Source organism: Zootoca vivipara, chromosome 7, assembly GCF_965207765.1.
Source record: "Zootoca vivipara chromosome 7, rZooViv2.hap1.1, whole genome shotgun sequence".
Classification (NCBI taxonomy): Eukaryota; Metazoa; Chordata; class Lepidosauria; order Squamata; family Lacertidae; genus Zootoca; species Zootoca vivipara.
Genome location: NC_142590.1, coordinates 75,663,169 through 75,688,125, shown reverse-complemented (window position 1 = coordinate 75,688,125; position 24,957 = coordinate 75,663,169). Strand labels below are relative to the sequence as shown.

Here is a 24,957-nt window from a genome sequence, read left to right as displayed (position 1 = left end):
TTGCCCAGTTGCTTCAGAGAATTTTTGAAGGGGAAATGGTGTCCTGGAAAGGCTGCAGCAGCAGGGAGCTTTCTAGATTGCATGCCCCCTTTCTTTTTAAAGAAACCATCTGCAACCTGCATTCCCAAGGAGATTCTATTCTCAGATTCACTTTTTCCTCTCTCTCTCTCTCTCTCTCTCTCTCTCTCTCTCTCTCTCTCTCTCTCTCTCTCTCTCTCTCTCTCTGTTTCTTTTCTCTGCTCCATCCTCTGCCCCTGCTATTATCGAACTCAGTGGTGAAATAGTTATTGATTTTTATAATCACATTCTGTGTGGCCTTTATGCATTGAAACAGAGCTGGAAATTTTCAAATCCCGTTTTAAAAGCAGGAATAACAGCATGGGCGTGCCAGAGAAAATCAAGAAATCTGCAAAATCACGTTTTTAAAAGGCCCAATCGGTCTCAATCTGCTTTTGCTTAATATAGTTTCTGTCTCTAATGATGATTCCTTTTTTCTTAAAAGGACAAATCAAGTAGGGGAAGCTTATGCATGTTGAGAAAATGGTGAGAGCTTGACACCTCTTTAGTGAGGAGAGAAATTAAAGCTCCTAATAACTCAGAGACAATGTTGAATAACAAAGAGGACCAGTTGGAATCTGCAGAGCACTTCACATTAATAAAAGCTAGTGAGATATAAATCACCCAAATGGGTAATTATGTGATGTTTAAAACTGGTTGGAACAAAGATAATTGATTATTTTGAAGGCCCCAAATGCCAGTGAAGTCAGGATAGTGAAGTAATTATCTCCAGCCCATGTCAAACATGAAGCAAGTTTAAAGTAAATAAATAAAATAAAAAATAAAAATCCAGGACCACAAAGGAAAGGTAGCTGTTGAAATGTAGTTCAGAGATTTGGATTTGTTTGAATTGTATTCTTCATTTTGTATAACACTGGGAACGGGGACAGACTTTGGTCTTTCAAATTTCAGCGGCCCCCTGTGCAAGACCAAAATTTGACGCCTCCACTGCCTCTCGCCTTCCATTCTGCGTATGCATTACGTCATACTTGCAGCACCCTATGGTGCCCACCTCAGTTTGACACCCAGTGCTGGAGGGATCCAGTTGGTCTCCCTCTACTGGGGACCAAAACTTCCATCCAATGTAGCACTAAGCAACTGTCCCATCGGCATAAGGATTTATTATTGTACACACCAGAAATCCCCTGCTCCCACACAGGGGGAGGGGAGAAGGGAAGGTCCCATTGCGCAAGTGGAATTCTTTGTGCTGACAGGACAAGGGAGCTGGATATCACCCAAAGGGCTTCCCTGATATGTGGAGGAGAAGGGGATGTTCATGTTCTGAGGTCCACACTCATGTGACATTGCATCAATGAATGCAGAGAGCAGCTACTCTGTAATGGCGCTGCAATTCCCTGCACAGAAATACTTTACATTACAGATTTACAGACATGCAGCACAATCTGGTGCACATTTACACTGTGTTCAATGGTGCCTAATATGTAAGTGTACATACTGCAGTCATACGCTGCAATTCTGTACCCACTTACTGGGATTAGGACCCACTGAACTTAATGGAACTTTCCCCTGAGTAGACATGAGTAAAATTGTATTGATATTTGAAATCAAGGTGCACCCATGGGTGGAACCAGAGGGAGGGGAGGAGGCAGGCCCACCCCCTGACAAGTAGCTTACCCTCACCACTTTCCCCTTTCATTGCTGCACCTGTGTTGTAAATTGATGGAGAGGCACTTTTTACATTCAAATTACCACTGAACTGGAAATCAAATTAAGGCTGCTATCCTAAGCATAACCGCTTCATTACTCCATGAAAATCAATATGACTTCCTTTAGAGGGGCAGAAAAATGTTATTCCTCCTGAGAAAAATTAATATGTAGGACAAAGCTTCCTCTCCTGAAACATCCCATTTGCCTTCCTCTTGCTGGTCTCTATTTGCATCCATTTCTCTGCATTTTGCTGCTACTTTGGCACCATTTTTTTTTAAAAAAGGGTGTGTTTCTGTTCACTGTGTAATCCCATCCAATCGGGTATCACATAGTAGATGCAATGGTGCCATGCAGCCATTTGGCTTCATGGTGACCTCAGTGCAGGCAGACAAAACCGTGCTTGCTGTCATTCATCAGAAGGAGCATTTGAGCATTCATCTCCATTGAGTGTAATAAAGTGCAGGTAGGCAATATCATCCTGATGCACATCTAAATGTGCATCCATGCTGCTGCAGTACTGCAGTGTGGTGGTTTCATTGCCAAAATGCAGTGCAGAAAAGAATGACGATATTGCCAAAAAAAAACAGAGGGGTGCTAAAGTGTTACTGAAGCTCCCAGTTTGGCTCAGGTCTAGTTTGAAGGCGAGCTTAAAGTAGTCACTAAAAGTGTGAGCTATGACCTGGGAAATCCTGAGTTCAAATCCCTGAGTTCAAATCCTGCTTCTGCAATACGGGGATAATAATACTGACTGACCTTATAGGGGACAATGTAAGGAGTACTAAGATTACATATGCAAGGTATTATGAACACTCAAAAAGCACAATAATATTAGTTTCTGCTAGGCATTTGGGAATCCGGGTGAGTTATTGGTTCAGGAAACTCTTAAGTGCTTCAGTTGAATGTCTTTTTTTTCAGTGGTATAGGTTTATTGCTTCTATTTTTATAGTTGGTTCTATTGAATGTCTTATGATGATTATGTTTGTCTTGTCATTCACTGCTTATGGATTAGTTAGAGGAAGAGTGATGTAAAAGTTTTGAAGTAAAGTAATGAAAACAGTTATAGGAATATGCATCTGTTTCTGTTCCTGCAGCATTTTTTAAAAAAACAAACCACACAGAGACAATCGCCAATATTCATGCCCAGTGTCTAGGTCAGGAGTGACTGACCTATTCTGACCTGAGGGCTACACTTGCCCTTGATGAAGCCTCTTGGAGCAGCATGGTGTGGGGGGATTGTTTGTGTTGTCTGATGATACCCTGGCCTAGATTATCACTTCCTGCACTGCTGGTTTCCAACAATAAGTACACGAAGAAGGAATCTGAAAAAAAAAGAAACAGGTTATGTGTGTGTGTTTATAGTCCATGCCATGGGCCCCATGGTTCTGTCAGAATGTGGCATACATAGTTTGGCAGCCCCAGAAAGAAGATAAGGAAGAGGAGGTGGAAGTAGTAGTAGTAGTAGTAGTAGTAGTAGTAGTAGTAGAGGGCTTGGAGACTAGCAGCTAGGGATGGAGGTTCTCCCCTTGTGACTTTAGGTACTGGAGAGGAGGCAACAGATCTGCTGACTTTCCTCATTGTCCCTCCTGCAGAGCACAGGGCTTCATTCGGGAGAAGAGGAGTACTCAGCCAGTGGGACTATCAGAGCAGGAAGATGTGTAGTCAGAGGGACAGGACACTGCCCCCATAGGTGTTGATCAGGCACACCAGCCCAGACAGAGCATGTGTTTGCATGCACAGCAGTCTCATAAAATGAGAAGTGAGCTCACACCACCCCATAAGTGAACTCACACCACCTCAGCTTTAGATGCTTGGTAGGATGGGCATGACAACTGTTGGGTCATCTTTGTTGATTCTTTTCAGTTCAATATCTCTTGCTTTGCTTGTGTGCCTTGGAATCATGACTTCTGAACCCTGTGCTAGCTGCTGAGCCTGCTCCATTATTATCCTGAATAAATATCACTTCATTACTCTCGTGTATCAACAACCTCAGATATGCTGATGACACAACCTTAGAAACATCTACTTCTGCTTCATTGACTATGCAAAAGCCTTTGACTGTGTCAACCACAGCAAACTATGGCAAGTTCTTAAAGAAATGGGAGTGCCTGATCACCTCATCTGTCTCCTGAGAAATCTCTATGTGGGACAAGAAGCTACAGTTAGAACTGGATATGGAACAACTGATTGGTTCAAAATTGGGAAAGGAGTACAACAAGGCTGTATATTGTCTCCCTGCTTATTTAACTTATATGCAGAATTCATCATGTGAAAGGCTGGACTGGATGAATCCTAAACTGGAATTAAGATTGCCAGAAGAAATATCAACAACAACCTCAGATATGCAGATGACACAACTTTGATGGCAGAAAGTGAGGAGGAATTAAAGAATCTCTTAATGAGGGTGAAAGAGGAGAGCACAAAATATGGTCTGAAGCTCAACATCAAAAAAACAAAGTTCATGGCCCCATCACCTCCTGACAAATAGAAGGGGAAGAAATGGAGGCAGTGAGAGATTTTTCTTTCTTGGGCTCCATGATCACTGCAGATGGTGACAGCAGTCACGAAATTAAAAGACGCCTGCTTCTTGGGAGAAAAGCAATGACAAAACTAGACAGAATCTTAAAAAGCAGAGACATCTCCTTCCCGACAAAGGTCTGTATAGTTAAAGCTATTGTTTTCCCAGTAGTGATGTATGGAAGTGAGAGCTGGACCATGAAGAAGGCTGATTGCCAAAGAATTGATGCCTTTGAATTATGGTGCTGGAGGAGACTCTTGAGAGTCCCATGGACTGCAAGAAGATCAAACCTATCAATTCTTAAGGAAATCAGCCCTGAGTGCTCCCTGGAAGGACAGATCGTGAAGCTGAGGCGCCAATACTTTGGAGATGGAGGGCACAAGGAGAAGGGGATGACAGAGGATGAGATGGTTGGACAGTGTCCTTGAAGCTACCAACATGAGTCTGACCAAGCTGCTGGAGGCAGTGGAAGACAGGAGTGCCTGGTGTGCTCTGGTCCATGGGGTCACGAAGAGTCAGACACAACTAAACGACTAAACAACAACAACACTCTCTTTTTTTTTTTGAATTTTAAAAATAAACTTTATTGAAATTCATCTTAAAATACACTTCCCCAACTTCACCCATACTCACACAAAACAACAATATAGATAATAACAAAATCATAATCCACAAAATCATATATAATAAACTCATATCAAAAGTAAATCATATAGCAAAGTAATATTCAAAACACAACATAGAATAAAGTAACGTAAAATAAAACTTAGAGACAAACTCCAAAGGAGCAAGGAGAGAGAAAAAAGAAGGAGGGGGAAAAGAAAGAAAAAGAGGGGGGGAAGAAAAAAGAGAAAAAGAGGGAGAGAGAAGAAAAGACAGGGGGGAAGAAAACCGAGGGGAAAAAAGAAAAGAAAAAAAAAGTAATATTTAAAATTAAATCATAAAAAACTTCCGATTGTCGACTTAACGCTTATTCATACTATTCCTCTTTCACTTGTTTCCTCCTAATTCCCTAAAAATAATATCTCTTATCCTTATTTACAGTAATTCCCTCTCCTTATGCATTCTTTAAGTTAAGCAGATCACCAACTCTGTTTTAATACCTTCTTTTTTAAAATAATCCTCCACTAGTTGCCATTCAATTTGGATCTTTTGCCTAGATACATTTCTAATTGCTGCCGTCATCTTGGCCAAATTCATGTATTCCACCATTTTGATTTGCCATTCCTCCACCCCTGGTAGGTCTTCCCCCTTCCATTTTTGTGCTATCAATACTCGAGCCGCCGCCCCTCCATATAATAAAATATTTCTCTTGTTTTTAGGCACGCTTTCTGGAATCATACTTAGCAGGAATAGCTCTGGTGTTTTTTCAAAGGTTAATTTTAACATACTCTTCATTTTTTCATATATTTTGTTCCAAAATTCCTGTACACCTTCACACCACCACCAGCAATGCATATATGTGCCAATCTTTTTATGGCACTTCCAGCATTTATTTGGTTCTTGCTTATAAATCTTTCCTATTTTCTCTGGGGTCAAGTGCCATCTGTAGGCCATTTTCATTATGTTTTCTTTTATTGATGTGCATGCTGTGAATCTTAAACTTTCGGACCACAATTTGTCCCATTGCACGCTATAAATTGTTCTTCCTACGTCTTGTGCCCACTTAATCATACTGCACTTAACCAATTCATCTTTTAAATTCCATTCCAATAGGTATTTATATAAATTCGACAAATGCTTATCTTCTTTATCAATTAATATTTCTTGTAATTTTGATTTTTTCTCTTGGAAGCCAATTAATTTGTGTTTTTGGAATATGCTTTGCATTTGATTATACTGGAGCCAGCTTGTGCAATCTTCTTTCACCTGATTAAATGGTTTTAAAAGGTATTGCCCATCTTTATTTTCGATCAGCTCTTGGTATGTTTTCCATCTACCCTTCCTCGCTCCCCCTTTCACAGTTGTTATCTCGAATGGTGATAGCCACCAGGGGATTTTAGGTTCTAATATCCTTTTATTCTCCTCCCAAACTTTGAATAATGATTTTTTCACTACGTGGTCTGTGAATTCTCTATACCGTTTCTCCTTTTCATTCATTAAATACTCATGCCATCCATAACTGTTTCTAAAGCCTTCAATATCCAATAATTCCTTATCTTCTAGGATAATCCAATCTCTTATCCAACATAGATTAGCTGCAGCATAATATATTTTTAAATCAGGCACCCCCCATCCACCCCTTTCTTTACTATCGGTTAAGATTTTATATTGGATCCTTGGTTTTTTGTTATTCCATATAAATTTACTTAACTCCCTCCTCCATTCGTCAAATACCTCATTTTTCTCTATAATTGGCAGCATCTGAAATAAAAATAAAAATTTTGGTAAAATTGACATTTTTATGGCCGCGATTCTTCCCATCATTGTTAAATTCAAATTACTCCATCTTTCCAAATCAATTTTAATCTGTTTCCACATTCTCAAATAATTATTCTCATATAAATTTACATTATTTGCTGAGACTACTATCCCCAAATATTTTACACTTTTGACTATCTCCCACCCTGTATCAGATTCTAATTCCTCCAATTCCCTTCCCCTTATATTTTTAACAATCATTTTAGTTTTTTCTCTATTGATCTTGAATCCAGCTATTTCACCATATTCCTTTAATTTCAATTTTAGGGCAGGTATTGAGAAGCTTGGGTCTTCCACTATGATCATAATATCGTCCGCGAAGGCTCGGAGTTTAAATAAACTATTTTTAACCCTTAGACCTCTAATTTCTTCATTCTCTTTTATCTCGATTATCAAACTCTCTATTGAGAGGATAAATAAGAGAGGGGAAAGGGGGCACCCCTGTCTAGTACCTTTTCCTATCTCGAATTCCTCTGTTATATCTCCATTTATTATTAGGTTTGCTGATTGCTTATTATAAATTGCATTTATTCCATTTAAAAATTTATCCCCAATTCCAATTTTTCCTATTACTTTTTTTAAGAATTCCCAATTCAAATTATCAAATGCTTTTTCTGCATCAAGGAATACGAAAGCTGTTTTTTGACTAGGATTCCATTCTAAATATTCGATAGCATTTAGAAACAATCTCAGATTATTCGACATTTTCCTTTTTGGCAAGAATCCTTGCTGCTCCTTTCCAATTAACCTATTCAAAATCCCTTTTAGTCTATCTGCCAATATTGTCGCAAATATCTTATAGTCTGTATTCAGAAGGGATATAGGGCGGAAATTGCCCACCACATCTTTTTTTGTCTCATCCTTCGGGATCAAGACTATATAAGCCTGTTGCCAGGTTTTGGGGGGGGATCCCTTCTCCAAAATTTCGTTAATCAATCTCTGATAGGTACTTATTATTTCTTCTCTAAACATTTTGTAATGTTGGCCTGTCAGGCCATCAGGGCCCGGGGATTTTCCCAACTTCAGCTTACTTATAGCCCTTGCTATTTCCTGATCCGTTATAGGACTATTTAATACCTTCCCTTCCTCCTCATTTATCTTGGCCAAATTACAATTTTTAAAATATTTTTCCAATTTGTCCTGACATATATCTTCCTTCCTGTATAACTTCCGGTAATAATTTACAAAACATTTTTTAATATCTTCTCCATTCGTCCAATTCTTATACCCCTCTTTAATATTTGTTATTAAACTATTTTCCTGCCTTTTCCTTAATTGCCAGGCTAATAACCGGCCTACTTTCCCCCCAGACTCAAATGTTCTTTGTTTTAGCCACTTAATTTTTTTCTCTAATTCACTTCCTATCAGGGCTGAAAGTTCATTTTGAAGTATTTTAATCCGTCTTGCCACCTTAATATCCTTTGGGTTCTTCTCTAATTCCTTCTCCTTCTCCTCAATTTCCTTCCCGATCTTATTCATATTTTCCCTCCTAATTCTATTGATCTTACTTTTCTGCTGTATGTATATGCCTCTTACAAAGGCCTTACTCGCTTCCCACACTGTTTTTACATCCATATCTTCCTTCATATTTATTTGGAAAAATTCCTTTAATAATTTTTTAACCTCAGCGACAAATGCCTCATCGTTTAAAATACTTTCATCCAATCGCCACCTCCCCATCTTCCCCACCCCATCCATCAACTTGACTATTACTGGATTGTGGTCTGTGATAGATTTCGGTAATATATCGCATCCAATCATTTTCGTCAAAACTTTTGTGGAGAGCCATATCATATCAATCCTTGCTGCTGACTTTTGGGATTCTGAATAATGAGTAAATCTTTTCTCCCCAGGGTTCTTCTTTCTCCAACAATCTTTTAATTCAAAATTTTTGATTAAATTTCGAAATTCTCTTGGTAATTCCCCTTTATTTTTCTTACCTTTACTTGTCCTATCAACGTTTGCCTCCATCACCCCATTAAAATCCCCTGCTATGATAATTTCTTCCTCCGTTATACTTTCTGCCATCAGCTCTCCTAGTTTCCTAAAAAAAACGGACTTGCAGCCGTTAGGTGCATAAATGTTTAAGACAACCACATTACCTCCAGGAAGGTACAATCTTGTACCTATTATTCTTCCCTCATTGTCCTGTATAATTTTTTCCGCCTTGATGGTCTTCTTAACATATATCGCTACTCCCCTCTTCTTTTTCTTATCTGAAGACAAATAAACTTCACCTAATTTTTTATTATCAAGGACTCTCTCGTGTTTTTTGGGGACGTGGGTTTCCTGTAAGCATATCACTTCCCATGACCCCTTTTTCAATACATGTTCTATTTTATTCCTTTTCACCTTATTGTTCAGGCCGTTCACGTTCCACGATAGAATATTGAGTTTCATATCTTTAATATTAATAATGATTTACTTTTATTACCAAAAAAATTGAAAAAAGGGAGAAAGAGAGAGAAGAAAGGCAAAAAGAGAATATTACGTATTTCCAAATCTTAAGAATACACAAGTAAGGTTCAAGAAACAGCAGCTGCATCCACTTCCTCCTGACTAAACTAAATTTAATAATTTTAATAATTTTTCAGGGGGATCAATAAGGTCTATTGTCTATTGCTCCCCCCCCTCTACCTCTAACCCTCCACCTGTCCTTCTTCCAAGGCGTTCTCCTCTTCTCCCCCCGACTCCGCTTTAAACTTTCTACTAAATATTTCTGCTGCTTCAACTGATCTAATTGTTTTCCTTCTTTCCTTATAAAAAAACGAGAGTCCCTCCGGGAACTCCCACGAAAACCAAATCCCTCTTTTTCTCAGGGCATCTGTCAAAACTTTGTAACGCTGTCTTTTCATCCTGAACCTTTTCGGGATTTCTTTATAGATTTCCACCGCTTGTCCATCGATTATGAAGGCATCATTCTTCTTTCGTTGTAGAATCTTATCTTTTAAAAGTCTAGAGTTCAAATGGAGCAGACAATCTCCAATTATTTTTTTCTTTTTATCCACCTTAATTCTATATACTTTGTCTATGTCCATCCAAAGATCTTCTTCTTTAACTCTTAACCAGGATGCCAACTCTTTCACTACTTTCTCCTCGATCTGCTCATTTTGAGCCTCGGGGACTCCCCTCAGCCGGAGAATCAAAGATCTTTGCTGCATCTCAATTAGCGCTATTTGATCTTCCAGTTCTTCGCACCTTTTCCTCCACTGCACCTTATCGTCATCTTCCTTATTTTGCAATCTTCTTAATTCTTTATTCTCCATGGTCACTTTTTTAATCGCCTCTTCCTGTTTATTCACTTTCAAATTAATCTCTTTCACCGCTTTATCTAGCTCTGTATTTTTATTGCTTAGGTCTTTTATTTGCTCGGACATAGCCGTAGTGATCTTCGAATTCTGCTCTATTTTGTTCTCCATAGAGTCCATCTTATCACTTAGAGATTTTAAAGATGCATTCATTTCGGTCATTAGGTCTTTTAAGTCCGATAGTGCTCCATTGTCTAATGATGATGACTGTCTTCTTGCTTGGTTTGATGCCGCCGCTGGCACTGATGCCTGGGCTTGCGCTCTTTTCAGTTTTTCTTGTTTCTCCATAATCAATGTTGCTTATTATATAGAAAAGGTGCCCTGAGTTTTCCCTTTTCAATGGGGAGTTCCCTGTTGTCGTTTTTAATTCAAAAGGGCATTTGCTTAATTAAGTTTGCATTTCAAAAGAAGACTTATCCAGGAGGCTCACCCCTCCTCTTATTCACATATAAATGCCCTTGTGTTCTCTCCTTCAATTTACAGTTCTCTCTCACCCTCCGAATCTCGATGCAGCTTTCACTTTCCCTTACTTGTAAGGGGGGGGGTGTGATTGCTCCTTGCTCCACCCACCTTAACTTCCGTAGAGAAGGGGGAAGTCGGTCAGCCTAGATGACTTTGCAAAAAGCTGTCCGCCATATTTTAATGGAGTCTGCCAATTTCCTCTCTCCCCTTTACCGCTTTTCCTTTTCCTCGCCCACCAAATACAGTCCAGGCAAAAAGTTCCAAAAAAAAAAAGGACACACTAAGGCACACAAAGTTACTCTCTCTCCCCTCCGCCGTTCTTGCTTGCATTCGCCTCTCCGTCACCTCCACTTTAGAGTGCCGGTGCAGATTGACGCTCCCTTTTAGTCTGGGGTATGGCGGTTTCCAAGGTGAGCGCTTTCTCTTTTTTATTAAATTTAAAAATGCACAAAGTCACTTTACACAAGTTTCTAGCGCGGTAAGTCGGCTCAATCTCCCGATTCCTCCTCCCACTTCGCGGCCACTCTTCCCCTTCTCCACCTCCGCCTTTCTCCTCCTCACCTCACTCGTGGTCCGCGGCTGTTTTACACTTTAAAAATTATCCTCGGGATGTCTCGGGCGCTAGCTGGTAAGGACCCTTGCGTCTTTCAGCAGACAGGCTGTCGGTTTAGCGTCTGGCTCCTCTTCCCCCCCTTTCGCCGTCTTCTGCGCCGGGGGGTAAGATTCTGCCACTCGCGACGCCGCTCTCCTCCTCTCGGGCGATAGCCCCGTACTATCCCCTTTTCGCTGGGGGGGGGATGTTTATGACGCTTCCACCCCCCTTGCTCTTGCCGCTGATCGCCGGAGGGCTCTCGATTTTACAGAGCTCCTCCGTTGCGCGTCCTTTCACCAGCGCGCCCAGACCGGAAGCCCCCACAACAACAACACTCTCGTGTAAGAACTTCTGAAGATGTATTTTGGAACAGGATTTTAACAATGCAGGCAGTCCTTCACGTGTTATGATCCTTCTAATCTTCTGGTCAGCTGTTTGAAAATCTAGAAATGTTCTTAATAGCATAATCACAGGCTATTAAAGGGAGAGTCCCTCCATGTTACTAGCACAGAAATACATTTCAGTATTGCTAATGTAAGTACTTAGTAATTTCATTCATTTCAGTCATAGCAGATGTAAAAGACTGCCTGTCGTGCTCCTGAGCTAGGTACAATGTGATCTTCCAAAACAGTTGCAGTGGTGAATCCATGTAACAATTTAAACCCATCGAAGAGGAATTAATTGCTTCAAGGATACGGTGACCTGAAAACTGGGTAACTTTCTCTGTGTACCGACTGATCAGATAGATAGCAATCTCAAGAAGACAATCATTCGAACAAGCCCTGCTATAAGAAATGCTGTGTAGAGTGGCTGTGACAGCAGTGTGGTTGTTTTGCAGATTTCCCCCCCCCCCCAACCAGAGAAAGCAATAAGTAGTAAGACAGTAAACTGTGAAGTGATGGAAAACTGTCTGATTTAATGCAGCTGGTGAGTACAGAATTTCCAAATAGGCAAAATATTCAAAAAGGTAAGAAACCACATTTGGAAGAAACAACAACATAGAATCCTATGGCGTATGGGACTGACAAGTTCATTGCAGAATAAGCTTTCATTGGCAAAAGCCCACTTCATCAGATGTAAGTTTGGGATCAGTTGTACTGTATAAAGTAAATAAATTCAACAAGCCCATCTATGCTTAGCTGAAATTAATGCTTATTCTTCTCCTGTTTATCTTGTATTTCATTTCCTTCCCACTCCCCATGTCATATTCTAGATTGTAGATCCTTGGGAAAGGAAACTGCCCTCATACTTTGGAACCCACCACGCATACTGGTTGTGCTATAAACATGTGTTGTTCAGTGACCTGGGCAAGGACCTGTGGGACCAGGCTTCAAATCCCCACTTGGGCTTGATATAAAGATTAGAATAGAATAGAATAGAATAGAATAGAATATGTTACTTAAAATACAGCAATGATTAAGTTTTATCATACCGATGTTCTTGCATCAAATTATTTCTGAAAGCACTGATGTGCACACATGTTCATCTATTCTATCACTGTTTGTGCAAATGCACTGCATGTGTGCGTACACACATAGGTCAGCTAAGGGCAGCAGCAAAATGCAAAACATCCCTCTCTCCCGTGTGAGGAGTTGAGTGGGGAATGCATAACGTTTGAGAGGGGGCAATGCTTCAGGAAGCAGGTTCATGCCCTGTGGCGCAGCCCTGTGTAGCTAGTGACACAGGACAAGAAAACGAAGGCGGGAGGCCATCCTTAATTATCCACACTGCTGCCACCAAAAGCCTGACAGGGGCTGTTGGTTGCTAGGAACAAGTATACAAAATACATTGTGTGGGTTGGATTTACAGAACTGCTGAGGCAAGCGATCAAGCTAGAATTAATTGTGTAATTATCATGATTGTGAGTACAGTTAGGGTAATGATACATGCAAAAGATTGTTTTAATTTGCATTTGTCTATACATGCTCGTGGTTTTGCATGCAGTTCCATCCCTGAAGACTCCTTTGCATGAGCAGGGGGGGGGGCAGACTGTTAATCTGGATTAGAAGAACACGAAGGGCTACAATTTTATATTCAAACTTGAAGCTCCAAAGAGGTAGCTATGTTAGTCTGTTGCGAACAAATCCACAAAGATCCTTGGGGCACCATGAAAATGAATAGAAATCTTGTGATATCCACTTTTTTTCAACTTAGTGATTTTAAGAAGCATATTTCGGGAACTAGTATGAGAGAAAAGGGCAAAATAGAACATTGTGGAACATCTGAGATAATAATTTTGTCAGGAAGCAATAAGTGCATTTTACAGGATATCTTCTTAATATGTTTTAACATAAGAATATATGTTAAAGCAGGACTTGACCACAGCACCAATCTTACCCTCCTGCGGTTTTCAGCAGCTGGTATTCAGAACCTTATTGCCTCCAACAGTGGAGGCAAACCATAGACATCAGAGTTCGTAGCCATGGATAGCTTTATTCATTCCTCTGTGAATTTGACTAATCCTCTTTCAAAGCCAAACACACACACCCTGTTGGTGGACATCACTGCCTCTTGTGGAAGCAAATTCCATAGCTTGATTTAGCACTGTGTGAAGAAGTTCTTTCTATTGTATGTCCTGGATATTCTCATGTTCAGCATCTTTGGATGCCCATGAGTTCTAGTGTTATGATAGATGGAGAAAAGCTTTTCTCTGCCCACTTTTTTCCCATACTGCCACACTAAATGATCCAAGTTCTTACAAATGTGGAATTGGTATTATGTGGCACCTGTAGTTGTGCCAATTCTGCTGATTGAAGGGGTCAAGTGGGGTACGGCGATCTTGTAGGTAAACTGGTCCCAAGCTGTTAAGGGCTATAGTAACATCTTGAACTTGGCCTGGGAGCAGATTGGCACCCAGTGCAGATCTCTGAGCACAGGTGTTTATATCCTGACAAGGTCTCACTCCTGTCAGTTGTGAAAACAGAAGAGCTGAAATATTATATTCAGTGGTGTACCTATCTGGGTTGGGTTTTTTGGGGGTGTTTTGGTTTTTTTGGAAGCAGTGCATTGTGCACCATGCTATTCCCAAAGCTGAGATTCTTAATTTAGTTTTAGTTTCTAACAAATACACATGTTTAGGAATATTCAAGGATTTCTCTACCGAACTCATGCCAACCTCCACGGTTTACCCCACGCCTTAGTCCTTAAATATAGTGTTGTGCCACCTAGTGCCAAAGCAAAGATCTGCACATCTAGTTTGCCGCTGTTTGTTATTTTAAGTTCTTAAACTGACGGCTGCAGCATTCCTCTCCCCACCCCTCATCCCTTTAGCCTCTCTTTGTCCCAGCACATTCCTTTGCTGCAGTTTGCAGTAGCATAGGAACTACTTGTAGGAGTCCCGGACTTTAAAATTAGACAACAAAGTGAGGTGGTTGGGTTTTTTTCCCCATTAGCAGATCTACTGGCCAGGAGGGCTCCAGGCTGCTCCCTGAATCTTTCTTGGCAAACATTTGGCCCAATCAGTTTCACTTCTCTAAGGGGAGGGAGAGAACTAGAGGAGCCAAGTATTTTTTGCTTATGAGTGAAATTGACACGAACCTAGTTCCTCATGTAGCTTCTTAAATGGCAAGCTGCGGTGCCTAGAATGAGGAGGTTACTCTCAAGTAAGCATGTTAAATATAGTAATTTAATTCACAGTAATGGTAAATGCTTGTTTGCATTACTATATGTTTAAATTTGATTGGTTGGTAACGGAATTCTAGAGAGTTCTTCAGTAGTTCTCATGTGATTGGCTAACGTTGGTCACATGGGAGTTATCTAATGAAGGAGAGATTCTGTTTTGCGAAAAGCAAGATGACTGTGTTTTAGAATCCACTGTGAACACTGCTAAGTTGAATAGAGTGTTGGGGTGCCGCTTCTCTGCTTGAAAGAAAGAGAGCAAAGCTGCAGGAGAAGATAAAAATGGAAGTCTCTCAAAGGAGCTGCAAGGCATGATCTAACTGAGATAGAGAAGGCTGAGTGCTGAGCTCTGAAAAGAGAGGAAAATACAGTTGCTTGGAAGTTAGAAGAAGGGACTGTAAGCCAATGCTTGGAGAAGCATGTGACTGTAAATATTATGTTTTAATTCATCTATAAGTTTCTGTAAGTAAAGTCTGGACATTGGTTTAATTTCCAAAGAAGGATGTCAGTCATATATATTTGATTTTTTTGCTTCTTAGCTGCGTTTTTACTACCCTTACTTCAACAAAAGCATACTAGCCTGCCATCTCAAGTGACTAACAGGCAGAGAGCAATGCCCTCATTGCAGACTTAAGGCAAACATAACAAGAACATAGTGAGGAGGAAGCAAAGACTTCTTTAATGAGTTATGCCTGCTCCCAATGGAAATAAGAGAGGCTACTGAGAGCGGTTGTCAACAGAACAGACAAAAAGACTAGTGCTTTTAACAACAACTTTATCAGCAAAAATCAGCAACAGGAGCTTTTCACAGCATGGAGATAAACATTACCTGCTAACTGGTGTCAATCCAACCATTGTTAAAAGCACAACTACACAAGCTGTAAAAACTCAAATGATGGCCGCCCTACATACTATTCAATGGTGCTACTGGTGCAATCTCCAGCTGCTGTTCCTGAGCCAAGTCTTTGGAAATACAGACACTGCAAACATGCCTTTAATCTGCTGCTGTGGAGCTTTTCTTTTCTTTTCTTTTCTTTTGTATATTTGAAAGAGGCTGTAACTAAGAGATGCAAGTGATTTTTTTTTTCCACATAGCTTTTTGGTTCGTTTGTATTTTATTTGTTTCATTTTCCATTTCTAGTAAATTCATTTACTAGATCCCCCCCCCCCCCGCAGAGTGCATCAGGAGGCCCAACCATTCATCTGCTGCCTGTAACTTCTAGGTTTTCTATCCAAACGGCATGAAACTTGCAAGGACTGTACTAGCTTCCAAAGTCATCAGGCTCACTAAATTTCAGATAAGGGCCACTATTTTACATTAATTTTAAAGGCACATTGGCAAAATAATAATAATGTTAATTTCACATATATGCTCATAGGGTCTGATTAGCCAGGAACCTTGGGGTCATAGTAGGTAGCTCAATGAAGATGTTGATCCAGTGTGTGGTAGCTGTGAATAAGTCACATTTCATGTTAGGGATCATTAGGAAAGGAATTGAAAATAAAACTGCCAGTTTCATAATGCCATTATACAAATCTATACTGTAAATTTCTCTGTGCCTAATTGTGCAGGGGCTGAGATACCGGGGGATGGGGTAAGTACTTGAGAGACCTATGGTATGGAGAAAAAGCAAATATTATCATGTTTTTTCTCTCTGCATCCACTATGCACACACTTTCTCCTTTTGGTAAGCATTGCTCGGCAGCCTTTAAGATCCCAAAGTGGCATTGGCACACACTCTAATAGATGGACAATCTTGTTCTGTTCTCATTGAGAAGTTATGACAAGCAAAGAGACACACGTACCTTAACCCTTGAAGTGCTTGCTTGAGCAAGCATCAGCAGAAAAGAGCCTGCTCCATCACAAAGGTGACTTTGTGTTAGAAAGACTATTTACTATTAACTTTGTCAAGAGCAGGGGTCAGCAAACTTTTTCAGCAGGGGGCTGGTCCACTGTCTCTCAGACCTTGTTGGGGGCCGGACTATATTTTGAAAAATAAAATAAAACGAACTAATTCCTATGCCCCACAAATAACCCAGAGATGCATTTTAAATAAAAGTACACATTCTACTCATGTAAAAACACGAGGCAGGCCCCACAAATAACCCAGAGATGCATTTAAAATAGAAGGGCACATTCTACTCATGTAAAAACACGCTGATTCCCAGACCGTCCGCGGGCCGGATTTAGAAGGTGATTGGGCCTGATCTGGCCCCCGGGCCTTAGGTTGCCTACCCATGCTCCAGAGGGATAGCCGTGCTAGTCTGCTGCACAAACAACAAGGGGTCTTATGGCACCTTGAAGACTCACGAATGTCATACAGCAAAAGCTTTAATGGTCCACTTGATCAGATGCGCCAAGTATTATCAAAAGAGAATGAGAGGGGGTAGCAATTAGTTCAAATTACCATATGTTGATACTTATTAAGGGGGAATAAACAAGCAGTCTCGTTTGTTCCATTTTCCCACTCCTTTTCAAAATAAAATGCAATCCCCCTGACAGAGAAGACTTATTGTGAAACTGTGCCTGTAGAGTTAGAAAATAAATGTAGAGTGTTGCAGTCCTATGCATATCACTTGGAATTAAATCCCTGAAACTTCTGAATAAACATACATAGGAACTGGCTGTAGTCTTTCCTGATCATTCTCAAAACTTTGCAGTTCCTCCTTCTAAACTGTATGTCTAAACTGTAAGGAGGCTACTTGCAGAAGATAAATAAAAGAATGGGGGATTGGGACTACCTCAGATATTCCTTCTTTGTTGCATACAGTCTCCTTTATTAATTCAAATGGCCATTTAATCTGCATCTCCAGTATGGATTTGCACTTGTTCCTGTCAGCCATATTAATCATTTTAATACCTCAATTATACATTTATTAATCTACCCTATGTCTTTTCATTTCATTGTAGCACTGTAATAAGATTTTGTATGTTAATCATATGGGGTGTGTGTGTGTGACCGGACACCAGAGAAAGACAGATTACTATTTTGCTAAGCAGCCAGAAGTGTTGTCATATTAATCAATATTATCTCAGTAATTTAATACCACTTTTGCTATGCATCTTCCCAATCTAATTATTACTAGCCAATAGTGTGCTGCTAAACAATGTATATGTATCTTTGTGAGTTATCAGCATTTTATATTGAGGCATTTTAACTTGCAAAACCAAGCTCCTGTTAATAATGTGCTATTTGCAGCACAATCCTATGCAGCTATGCTCACAACTATTGAGTTCAGTAGGTTCTATAGCCAAGTAAGTATGCATGGGATTGAAGCCTTGGTATCACTTTTAAATTCCATCATACAACTAATTTGCAATTCAATAAATATTATACTGTGGTTATTTTGTTCAAAGTGTGAGGCACAAATCCAGAGTGAAGTCCCTAAGACAGTTGGATGGCGCCTTGCATGCCTCCTGGCAACTCCTGCAGCCAAGCTGGTACCAAACATATTACTCTGCTTTCCTTTGGACCACATCAGCAAGGCTGAAAGTGGGGGCTTGTCATCTGGGCAGTCTGGGACCTCCATACACACATCCCAGGCTTGTGCCCCAGGGAGGTCACTTCAGTGTTGCTAGTGGAGCAGCTTTACTTCACCCTTGGAGGCGCACTCCATTGTCTCTTGACATAGATAGATGTCAACAAGTATGATGTAGAATGGCTAAAACATTCCTAATTAAGAAGAGATGGTGTGCTGCATTTTCTGTAATTCTTAATGGCAAACATAACTATATTTCTGTGGGCAGTTTGACTAGATTCTAAATATTGGGCACTGTAATGCTAACCATGAAATTCAGTTTGATACGATGATCCAGCAGTCATTCATCTAAACCACATTGTAAGATCAAGGCACAACAAAACTTGGATGCACCATATCCTATAGTGGTTGTTGTACTACTTGCAGAAGATTCCAGGTTCACTTTCCAGCATCTCAAACTAAAAGGATGTTAGCATCAGGGTTGGGAAAGATTTCTGCTTGGAAATCCACCATTAGTTACAGTGGCAGAAGCTATGTAAGGCAGCTTTATAACTTGGATTTCAGCTCATTTCCCCCTCTTCTCATTTGCCAGACCTTTGATTTATTATACATGTTCACACTTTCAGTTCTCATTTTATTCCACAACTTATAACTTCCTTTTCTTTCTTTTGTGTTGCGATGAAAAGCACAAAGGACAAAATTGGCTGAACTTCAAATAATACTTGCAAACATGCAAGTAAAGAAAAGCTCTAATAGTTGGTTCTCTTTCACAGCTGAAGAAGGCGGTAGTGAAGAAGCAGTAATTAGGAAAAGCAAAATAAGTATTTTTACACTGTGCTCTTACCACTGGTTGCTCTGCCTTTGCTTCACAAAGTGTATTGTTTACTAGGAAAGCGGCTGACCTTAGAACACTGGGATTTGGCAAGTTGACACACCAGTGTGTCATTTGCTTTACAGCTCAGGCTGTATACACATTACCTCAGAGTCTGACTCCAAGTCCAGCATGCTCCCCCCTGCAGATGCTTGAAGCTGAGTACACATGACATGAGCCACAATCCACAGGTACCCTGCAGCTTCTTGAGAAGTACTCCTGTTTTGATGCTGTTTCCCTTGAAAAGGGAAGCCAAGGTTAAGCTGGGGTGTGTACATTTCAGGCAGCCATTTGTACATGCACAGATGACCGAACATGAATTGGAGCTCAGTGCAGGGAAACAAATAGGCGTTGGGTGGAGACATCCTTGCCCACTCTCTGGTCTGTACAGCAGTGTAAGAATGTAATCTTCGCTGTAATCTGGTCAACTTGCATGTCTATTATACCAATCTGGTTTAATTGTTTTCCTTTTATTTTCCTAACAGCTAAATATTTATGGCGTTTATACTTCGTTCTTCACCCCAAAAGTGGCTTCCATACTAAAAATCCACACTAAGACTCAGGTTCGCAATCGAAAAGGACACAGCCGGTGAGGGAAAGGGACTAAGAGGGAGGAGAGAAAAGCGAGCTTAAGCACAAGTTTTTCAAGTTACAGTTCTTAGTACGTATAACACAGTTACTGGTATGTGCAGATTTGGGCTGTCTAGAAAAGCAGTAACTCCCCATTGATGTCAGAAGTATTACAGAACCATTTACATCATTAAAATGGAATTGTGGGTATTCCCCCCTCCCCATTTTACAGTTTGGGAGCAAAAGCTGTTAGATAATAGCTTATTCTATCCCATCATTAAAATTTGAGTCTGGAATACCAGTTGTCTTGTACTGGAATGAAATGAGGGGTGTGCTGTCGGACTTGGGGGCGGGGGAGGTAACAAGTCTGGTCCAGTTTAGCAAGCAATATACAAAGCAAGTTGAGAGAAATTGTCAGGTGCGATCTGAAAACGCAATTCCACTAACTAGTAGGTTGAAAGAAGCTATTTCACTTACCAAGTATATATCGTTTTCGAGTGCATAGTAAGGAAAGCAACTGCCATCGCTTGTATTTTACGGTTAGGGAACGGAAAAGGCCAGGAAAGAGAGATGGAAAGCAACTTTCCTAAAGTCTGTTGGTTATTCAACAGGGTGTTAGCAAGTTTCCAAAGTCACTGGAGGTACACATTTTACATATGAATTAGTATGTGTTCAGCATAAACTTGCATATATAGAGTGATTGTGTCTGCCTGTAAATTTCATAGAACTTTATTTTCTCAAAGTTTGTTTCCGATGCAGGTTAGATCCATAAGGCTGCAGTCCTATTCAGACTTACCTGGGAGTAAATCTCAATGAACTCAATGGTGCTGACTTCTAAGTATTTATTTAAGAGTGTGTGTGTAGAGAGAGAGAGAGATGTATAAACTGCTGAAGCAGTCTGACAAAATACTGCCCAAGTGAAGTAATTCTGAAAACCTGCCAAATGCACACTTTCCATGGCTTTTTGTTTTCTTGCCAGCAAGCAAGCTCCTTTTGACATATGAATTAGAAGATCCTTTCCCTTCAATGGGAAGCCCTATTTATTTTGCAAGCTTGTTACCAACCAGGGGGTACATTATTCTTTAATGCATCTGTGTAACTTCCATTAACATTGATTGGAATTACGTGTACTTGCTGAGAAAATCTCTACCTTTTGTTAAAATGGAAGCTCTGTTGTGACTGATTTTTTTTTTATGACATTGGTGATTATGCCATTGCTATATTAGATTTTAGACTGTTTTGTTTACGGTTTGATGCTTATTTATTTATTTATTTTAATTAAGCAGCATTTAAATACACCTTCCCTTTCTTCTGATATGAAGCACACTTTTAAGAGTATGATTGGAAGAGGGGGGGAAATAGATAGTTTAGCTAAGCCCCTCTGTCCAAAGGCAGGACCAGTTGCCATCCATCTCAACAATCCTTTATCCATCTCACAATTCAGTCATTTGGTTTTGAGGAAAGTACACTACACACAGTGGTTGAGACCGAGTTAGCCAGACACATTAATTTCTGTTTCCTTTGGGGAAGATTTTCCTGTGATTTTAGGCGGGTTTTGGGGTGACATGGTGCTTGGCTCTAAAAATGGAAAAATAATATTTCACTATCCCCTTGTGGGCTATTTTCACATGACACTGACTCCATTTTTGCATTTCCTGTGCCTGTAATTGGATTGTAAAACCCCATATTGGCTAGAATGTAGATCCAGTTTTTAAATGGCTCACTTCCATTTCGCCCTGCTCCAGAAGCATCCTTATTGTATAAGCACACTCATTCCTCTGCAAGCATTTCCACTACTTCAGCCACTTATAAGTGAAAAATGCCCTTTGTGTTCTTTATGAGCTTGATCTTTGAATTACCCAGTTTATTCATAAACAATTCAGCGTGAACTGGGAGATGGGGGACGCAAAGTGTCATGCACTATATTAAAATGGAAGAAGCTTATTTTGGGGAGGAGAAACTATGAAACTTTCTTTACTCCAAAAAGTTTGCCAGGGAGAAATTCAGCAGTAGTACCGTAGTTAAAACTGGATCCAAGAAACAATGCCATGAACCACTTTGGATCTTCCAGTGCCATGCCCCCCCCCTTTTTATCTTCAGGACCAAACCTGCTCTACTGTTTTATGTTTATTCCTGTTGCCAGAGCCCAGAGGCTTTAGTCAGGATCAGGCCCAGTCTTGTATTATTGCATCTCTCTACCCAGAGGAGCCTTATGCTCATCCTGTATAATTAGGTACCACATCTGGCAACACCATAAAGAGAGCCTAATTTTTCCAATCCATCCCTTTCTTGGAGAAAGTTCAGATTCCCTTCTTTAACAACCTGCTGTCACCAACCTGGCCCTTTAACAAGAGAGGAGCCAGCTTGCTGTCAATTAAACAATTTGCAGCTTGCCTCCTTGAGCTTCGCCGCCTTTTGCCACTTCGGGTGCAGTTCCAGAGCGAATCCGCAGAAACTGGCAAGAAACAAGCCGCGCTAGTGCTTTGCATATCTTAATACAGTAGCTATTTTCGTCCAACAACAGGAGGGAAACTCCCTCCCTTCTTGTCGTCAAGGTAAGATTATGGGCTGCCAAGAGCCAAGCTCTGTTCAGGGCGCTTTCTCTCTTCCAGCAATCTTCCCCACTCTTTAAGTGGGGTTAAGAGGGTTAGGTAGGTGCGCAGGTGTATAGCGGGTTGTCTAGTTAGCCAGAAAGACCCAACTTCGCTTCCGGTGGGAGAAAGAAGCTTCTTTTGTTGAATCTCTATGTCTCTGACATCGCTCTTTGGTGTGTGCGCGCGTATGTATGCGCGCTCTCTCTCACACACACACACAGCTTTGCAAAGCAGTCTGAGGGTCAGTGTGTCAATGTGATGTGAATGGGTCGCGATGGGATGTATATATTTATTTACATTTATTTGGGGGAATGTGAAGCGCTGCGTGGCGAAGACTTGCCGCCGCTGCTTTACTTGGACTTTGAACAAATGGTGGGGGCGGGTGGAACAGGTTTCCAACACCCCCCAAAAAAAACCGCTCGGGGATTGCGTCAAGGCTGGGGAGGAGGATCCTCCAGGAAAGAAATTAACTTACAAAAAAAACCCACACACACACACAAAACCATAAAGGCCTCCCCACATGTCTCTCTCCCTTCCCTCCCCGCTCGCCCCTCCCTCCGCGCTCTGATTTGAAATGGGATCCAGCCGCAGCCTTTCGCCGTGGCTTAGTCGCCTCCTGCCCGGCTCGGATTCGCACCGGCTGCAGCGGCAGGAGCGAGAGAAGAAGCAAGAAGGAAGAAGAGCGCCCAGCTCTTGCCTGCGCCAAGGTCTTGGCCCCGCGTTGCACAGCTAAGCCCAGCTGCTGTTGCTGCTGCTGCCGCCTCTGCTGCTGCCGCCTGGTGCAGCCGGCGGAATAGTCGAGGGCAGACTGAGAGCTCCTCTGCTCCGGCAAAGCAGAGCGAGCCGCCGCCGCTTCGTGCTCCGCTTCCCGGCGAGGGCAGGACAGCCGAGCAAACCCCAGAAGGGCCACGGAGGGCGCCCACTCCGTCTCCAGCAGGGACGCGGCGCCCGGGGAGCCTCCACCTGGGCGGGAGACGAGGCGATGCCGGGGCGTCCGGCCGAGCTCCGCGGCGCTTGCAGCCGCACTTGCTGCTGCTTCTGGGAAGGCGAGCTGCTCCTGACGCGGGGAGAACCAGGGACATGCTGCCGATGCACCTCCGGCCCCGGCCAGGTGAGCTGGCGGGCACGTTGGCCGGCCGAGCAGGGTTGGTAGGGCGGCGGTTGGGGGAGCAGGCAGGCGGGCAGCGCGGGGCGACGGAGCCACCCAACGGGAGAGCCGAGCGCAGCCCCTGCAGGAGGACAGCAGGGCGCCGCCCATGGAGAGCCCCGCCGCGCCGGAGGACATACTCCCCGGCTGCCCACCCACCTCGGGGCTGCCTGGCGTTGGCCTGTCCAGCCCAAGAGAGTCCCGGCTGCCCCTCTTTTGGAGGCGCTGCAAGCTGAGGACGCGGCAGAAAGGGGGTCCCCAGATCTCTGCCTGGTACAGCGGGCCTGAGTCCCAGACGCAGCTGAGCTGGGGTGGGCGGCGGGAGGCACCGGGGAGGGAAGCCGGAGAGGTTCGGGAGGGATCTCCCAACTTATTTTCGTAGCGGTGCGGAGGGGAGGGGGACTTGCGCACTTAAGGCGGCAGAGAGCCGCTTGCAAAGCAACCGCTGATGTTTCGGCACTTCGCGTTAGCGGGGGGGGGAGGGGAAGCATCTGCCGAAGGAGCGGCGGGAGGGGAGGCATTGCTTGTTCTTGTTTCGTTAGCCTTCCGGATTTGCCTGCTTCTGGCAGAGCTTTGGGGCTGATCGCCGCGTGCCTGCTTATCACTTGTGGACTTGTCGCTTGGAGACGCCTAGCTCCGGCTGTGCTAACTTTCTCCGCTGAAGTGCAGTGCGCCTGAGTCGGCTTCGGAGCAGAAGGAAGAGTTCTGCTTGCCGCCGGTGACTAGCCCGGATGGCTCATTCACACATGCGCTGCGTTCCTCGGAAGCCACGGGCAAGTCGCTGCGGAAAAAACGGGGGTATGCCTCCTTAGCCCCGCCTGAGTACTTTTTAAAAGGCTGTGAGCCTTAAGGCTAGAGAGGTACAGGAATCAACGCTCCAAGTGAACGACTGCAGACTTCTTTGCCTTTGCAAATGCATCATTTCTGAATTTCTGACTTCTGAAATGTCAGTGTTTGTGCATCATTGCAGTTCACTTTGACTATGGTGTGGACCCCTCCCCAAGTTTTTATAAATAACACGAAACAATTTAAAGTGCTTGGTTGTCAGGGTGCAGCCTCATTTTCAGGGACTGTCTCTTAATTCTGGTCATCACTGCCCCATAAGGAGCATGAACCCATATTCACAACTACCGTACTAGGCACTGTAGAGACTTCTTATGATGAAAACCTTATCAGTGCTGGTTGTGTATAAACTTTCTGAGCTGTCAATTATTTGTAGCGAAGCTATGCTTTGTGGTTGCTTTTAAAAAAAACCGGGGGGGGGGGGTTAAACTTAAGACTCTGTAAAAGGAAGGTTTTACCTGTGGGTTCTGAGATCTCATACAGTACTGGAAAAATGACGAAGTGTTAACATGAGAATGGCTAGCTTTTCATGCTCTGCTGAAATGCAGCTATGGGTTGATACATTTGGTGTGTAACAACAAAAGTCATGCAACTTGGGTCTAAGAAACAGTTATGGTTGTTTATTTCTGTGAAGGTGCTTCCAGATAACACTTAAGATTTCTGTCCGCATTATTAAAATACATTCTTGTTAACAAAAAAGGGGTATAGAGAGAGAGTCTCTTCTGAAATAATGTGTTTCTTTACAAGGATGGATAGTATAGATACTGATTGCAGTCATTTCTGGTTGCAATGTTCACTGCTTGGAGTATTC

At 42.1% G+C, this 24,957-nt stretch overlaps 1 protein-coding gene across 6 annotated transcripts in view; it reads left to right on the top strand.

Moving 5' to 3' along the window:
• The window catches only part of SULF2 (sulfatase 2), a 241,049-nt gene that overhangs the window by 105,173 nt on the left and 110,919 nt on the right, over positions 1–24,957 (top strand). Inside the window, exon 1 of one of the 6 annotated variants that reach the window (XM_035124108.3) lies at positions 21,983–22,117. The exons of 4 other annotated variants lie outside the window; for them this stretch is intronic. The gene's annotated coding sequence lies outside the window, so the exon portion shown is untranslated. Of the gene's footprint in view, positions 1–21,982; positions 22,118–22,646; positions 23,268–24,957 lie in introns of those variants that run through there. One more of the 6 variants, XM_035124107.3, reaches the window with a different exon arrangement.